The sequence below is a fragment of the Dama dama genome, chromosome 17, assembly GCF_033118175.1.
Source record: "Dama dama isolate Ldn47 chromosome 17, ASM3311817v1, whole genome shotgun sequence".
Classification (NCBI taxonomy): Eukaryota; Metazoa; Chordata; class Mammalia; order Artiodactyla; family Cervidae; genus Dama; species Dama dama.
The window spans coordinates 34,376,837-34,382,809 of record NC_083697.1 but is presented as its reverse complement, the minus strand read 5'-3'; the positions used below and the strand labels follow the sequence as shown (position 1 = coordinate 34,382,809).

Genomic DNA, 5,973 nt, shown 5'->3' with positions numbered 1-5,973 from the left:
AATATTTAAAAATTTCAGAAAACTGAATTCTATAGGATGAGACTCTTCCATTTAACATTTACAATCTTGACAATCTTACTCTTCTTCACAGTACTCCTGACATGTTGGGAGACATCACATAGACATATGTTTTAATGAAGGATTGTAAATGTTCTCAATAATTTAGATGTATAAAATAAATGAATATTTACCGGTATTTGATAGAAAAATAATTGACCTTTTCATCATAAAAATCAATGTTTACTTGACAGGTGTTTAGATGTATTTTAACTCAAAAACATATTTGCATAAATTTGGATTATTAATTAGGGTAGATTGCTCATGAATCCTAAAACTCATATGCTAAGAATAAGAAAATAGCAAATTATAATGCTTTTTGGAACAAAGTCAGACTCTTGAGATAAATCTCCAAGAAAGCATGTAAAAAATAAAGATACCAATATATTTTTAGTGGAGTTTAAAAAAGTATCTAGCTAAAAGCTAGATAAAAAAAAGATTAAAAAAAGATAAAGATTTCTGCATTTAGGGTATGAAGTACAAAACACAGAAAAGTAAGTTACTGAAATAATATAGATGATATTAAAACATTTTTCTGTTATAAATGCTTATACTCCACTTATTTGGAGTATGAGCATAATAACTTTAAGATAGCAAGTTTAATTTTGTATATAGTTTGGTTGAATTTCCAGATTTAAGTTAAACATTGTGCTTCTATCTCTCCTATCTCCTCTTCCCCTCCTCCTCCTCCTCTTTCCCTCCCTGCTCTCTTTGTCTCCCCTTCTCTCTCATGACTACTCCTACCTCCATGACTATTATCAGTTCTCTATCGTCTTTGAATCCTATACTCCCAGGTATAAATTTCTGTTATTACTCACTTCAGTATTAATGTGAATATCAGTAAGTTTTATATAAGTGAAGATAATCTGAAAACTGTTTATAGCCATCTACATGGAATTTGTACAGCACCAATGACTTATCTGAAAATTATCTGGTCCATGGATTTTTAAATTATAATTCTCCCTAACATTTTTGTCTGGATTACCACTATTGCTTTGAATAGTGACTTGCACTGAGTAGCGATTCAATGACTGAGAGAAGTACTCACAGTTGTATTCAGAAGTACTGACAATTGTACTAAGTACTATTTTTATTGTTGATGTTGAATTTGTTATTATTACTAGGTAAGAACCTATGAATGGATCCATTGCAATCACTTTTGAGTCAACTGCATTATCTTATGTTTAAATGTCAGCATACTGACATTTTATATTTTACAAAAAGAGATATATAGGAAACAGTAACATTTTCATGGTTGTTCCTAGTGAAATAGCTCTTAACTTGGGTACCAAATACTGCATGATGTAGCAATTTGGTCATATAAAAATATTCATAATTTGAATGTTTGATCATAACTGTTAAATCATTTGGTAGAAAATTCTGTTACCATTATTGTTTTTACCATTAATTCCAGGAGATATAAATAAACTTAAAACCACTCAATTTTGCCCACTTAGATATCTACAGAAGCTCCTGCACAAGCAGGTGATTCATTAATTTAAAAGACTCATTAGACATAATCAATGTGACCCTAGTGCTTTCACTAGCTCTGCTGCTGCTGCTGCTAAGTCACTTCAGTCGTGTCCGACTCTGTGTGACCCCATAGACGGCAGCCCACCAGGCTCCGCCGTCCCTGGGATTCTCCAGGCAAGAACACTGGAGTGGGTTGCCCTTTCCTTCTCCAATGCATGAAAGTGAAAAGTGAAAATGAAGTTGCTCAGTCGTGTCCGACTCTTAGTGACCCCATGGACTGCAGCCTACCAGGCCCCTCCGTCCATGGGATTTTCCAGGCAAGAGTACTGGAGTGGGGTGCCATTGCCTTCTCTGTTCACTAGCTCTAAAGTCTCTTTTTTTCTTGTTGCTTATCTATTTTATTTTATTTTTTTATTTTTTTCCTCCCAATTATTTTTATTAGTTGGAGGCTAATTACTTTACAATATTATAGTGGTTTCAATAGTCAATATCTCTGGAAGAATCAAGATTAAGAAAGTTATTTAAACTATATTTACTTGTGGAACTATACAATTTATCACAAGGTAAATGCTGATCTTACTTTAGTCATTTAAACAGTTTTAAAGGTATCATTCTCATCTTAATTTCACAACTTTAAAGCAATGTATATTATTCAAATGATATAGGATATGGAATACAATAAATATTAATTTCATTACTTAAATATATTTCAATACAAAACCCAATAAAACACAAACAAGAACACTGATGATGAGTAATAAAAGTGATTTCTCCTAACTGTTGTAAACATTAAAATGCATCAAAACAACAACAAAATAATCCTGGAGTTTTCAGCAATAATATCAATTAAACACATTAAATAAAATAAAATGCATATATGAGTGCCAAAATAAAATGTTAATGTAAAAAACAAAATCTTAAGAGAAATCAAAACAATATCTGATACAACACTTTAAATGAACTGACATAGAAAGCAGCAGCTTCATTAAACCTATGCTTTGAAATACTTAATCAACATTAAGTTTTATGAGACAGTACAGGAAAATCTCTGAGTAAGGTTATAAAGCTCTTTACATTCCCAATTTAAAAATTACTGATAAGGAACAAGTCATATACAATTGACTAAATATTTAATGCATAATCATCTGTAAAACAATTACCACAAATGAATAACAAGCAGGGCGGCTCTAGTGTCAAAGCTGACTCTGTGTTACAGGCAGCAGGAAAAATTGATGAAGGGACCTACTTCTGTCCTTGACCTTCTGCTGCTTAAAATTATGTCACTTTAGATTTGTATCATTTGCTGATTTTTGTCTGAGTCTTATTCTTTATTAAGTTTAGCAGTCACTTTTCTTGTGTAAGAAAATTTATGCACATTTTCACATAAAATTGTCATTTAATCCTAAATCCCTGAGTTTTCAATTGCATCAGATATTAAGAGTTTTAATCAACTGAAGAAAAATAGTAAGAGAAGAGGTCTTACTTTTTGTGCAGAAGTGCAAAAATGATTCCTCTGTGCAGAAGAAACTGATGTTGTATATTTATTTTGTAGCTCTGGAAAATAGAGCTACTTTTGAATTTATGTTAGAGTGCTAAATCTGTGGCACTCTGTGAAGACATCGCAGCTGACTGACAATATACTTTTTCATATTAGTATGCTCCATTCAATGTATTTTTGTTCATGATAGAGAAGCTCTGAAGGCTATTTATAAAATATGATATTCCAAAGTATACTCACACTATTCTTATATTTATTATATATTGTCCGTATTGTTTCCTGCTATATCAGGTGATGCTATTTAGGTTACGTTAGCATCACAGAATGTACTGTAAGTTGTCATAATTGTATTACTCTGGACTAGCCTGGGCTTCCCAGGTGGTACAAGGGGTAAAGAATCCACCTGCCGATGTTGAGAGACCTAAGAGACATAGGTTCGGTCCCTGGGTTGGGAAGATCCCCTGGACGAGGGCACAGCAACCCACTCCAGTAGTCTCGCCTGGAGAATCGCATGGACAGAGAAGCCTAGTGGGCTACAGTCTATAGTGCTGCGCGGAGATGAACATGACTGAAGCAACTTAGTGTGCATGCACGCATAAACTATGTTAAATGGCGTTGGAAGTATTCCCTGGTTAAGGTTAGCTAGACCTTAATTCTAAAATCACTTGATATTCTTGCAATTTTTAATGGTAGGTCTTTTATTTTCTCTTAGTTTTTTTCTGAGATATAATTCATATATAGTCCTATATAAGTTTGAGGTGAACAATGTTATTATCTGATTTACATGCATGATGAAATGATTACCACAATAAGCTTAGTTCATATCCATCATCTTATACAGTTAGAAAAGAACAGAAAAGAAAAATAAAATATGTTTTCCTTATGAAAACTCGTAGGATTTACTCCCACAATAACTTTCATATGTAACATACAGCACTGTCAATGATATTTATCATGTTGTGCATTTTATCTCTTAAATGTCTTTTATCTTATTAACTGAAAGTTTGCACCTTTGACCACCTTCGTCCATTTTCCCCTACTCCTATCCTGCATCTTTGTTAAGAGCAAATCTGATCTCTTTTTCTGAGTTTTTCTGTGTGTGTGTGTGTGTGTGTGTGTGTGTGTGTGTGTGTGTGTGTTTGAAGTATAATTGACCTAAAACACTATGTTAGTTTCTATTACACAACATCATGGCTCGATATTTCTATACATTTCAAAATGTTCACTACAATAAGTTTAGTCATGATATATCACCATATGATGATATTATATTACTATTGACTATGTTCCCTACATTGTATATTTAATATCCCTGACCCATTTATTTCGCAAACGTAATAAGTACATACCTCTTCGTCTCCCTCACCTATTTCTTTCCTCCTCCCATTATCCTTCCCTTTGAGCAGCCACCTGCTTGTTTTCTCTATCTATAACCCTGTTTCTGTTTTGTTATATGTTTGTTCATTTGTTTGTTTCCTAGATTCCACATGTAAGTGAAATCATAGCATATTTGTATTTTTATGTGTGACTTATTTCACTTAGCAAAATATCCTGCAGGTCTACCCACTTCATTGGAAATGGCAAGATTTCATTATTTTTTATGTCTGAGTAATCATCTATTATGTATAGAATATTATATTACATATGTAATATTTATATTTATATATGTAGATGTATCACATCTCATTTATCTGTATCTTGCTTATTGTAAATAATACTGCAGTGAACATACAGATGCATATTTCTTTTTAACTTAGTGCTTTTGCCTTCTTCAGAAAAATATCCAGGTGTAGAATTGATGGGTCATATGGTAGCTCTATTTTTCAATTTTTTGAGGAGTCTCTATATTGTTTTCCACAGTGAAAACATGTTTAGTGAAAAGTAAAGTCGCTCAGTCGTATCCGACTCATTGCAACCCCATGGACTGTAGCCTACCAGGCTCCTCTGTCTGTGGGATTCTCCAGGCAAGAATACTGGAGTGGGTTACCATTTCCTTCTCCAGCGGATCTTCCCAACCCAGGGATCGAACCCGGGTCTCCTGCATTGGAGGCAAACGCTTTAACCTCTGAGCCACCAGGGAAGCCCAATGTTTTCAACAAAATAAAATTGAAGAAAAGCTCTTAAAAAAGGGGGAATCTATAAGTGAACTTTTGCTTTTCTACTCAAATCTTTTGTTAGTTTACAACCATAATCTATTCAAATTAACTCAAGTAAAACTAGATGGGGTGAATAAACATAGAGATTTCAAGGATTATATAGATTTTTAAACAGTGGATGAACAATCTTTCATTTCACAGGTATAAAGTTCTGGAAGACCAGGAGCCTAAGTCATTTTCTCGGCATCTCAGAGCCACAGGGCCTCCTCTAATACCACTTCTTTCTGCACACTTTTCCTCTTGACTGACATCCTCTTGAACCTTACTGTGCCCCCAGACAACATGTCCAAAATCTCCCTTTTATATTATGACCTTTAGGGGTGGTTTCTAGCTCAAAAAACATAGATGCTTAGTTTTTTTAGATTTGAAATGATTGATCTGCATCATCTGTGTGAGCAAGCCTGTATGCTGTAAGTCAGAAAACAGCTTATGAATTGTGTGTATCTTCTCCATTCCAGTGAAAGTTGCTCAGTCACGTCCGACTCTTTGTGACCCCCTACACAGTCCATGGGATTCTCCAGGCCAGAATACTGGAGTGGGTAGTCTTTCCCTTCTCCAGGGGATCTTCCCTACCCAGGGATTGAACCCAGGTCTCCTGCATTGCAGGCAGATTCTTTAGCAGCTGCACCACCTGGAAAACCCAACAATACTGGAGTGCGTAGCTTATCCCTTCTCCAGCGGATCTTCCTGACCCAGGAATTGAATCAGGGTCTCCTTCATTGCAGGCGGATTAGGGCTTCCCTGGTGGCTCAGAGGTTAAAATGTCTGTCCACAATGAGGGAGACCCAG

General features: G+C 34.8%; 1 non-coding gene across 1 annotated transcript; it reads right to left on the bottom strand.

Moving 5' to 3' along the window:
• Positions 1-5,036: 5,036 nt before the first annotated feature.
• TRNAW-CCA (transfer RNA tryptophan (anticodon CCA)) lies at positions 5,037-5,108 on the bottom strand. Its single transcript has one exon. It is a non-coding gene; the product is annotated as a tRNA-Trp (tRNA).
• Between the last annotated feature and the right edge of the window lie 865 nt (positions 5,109-5,973).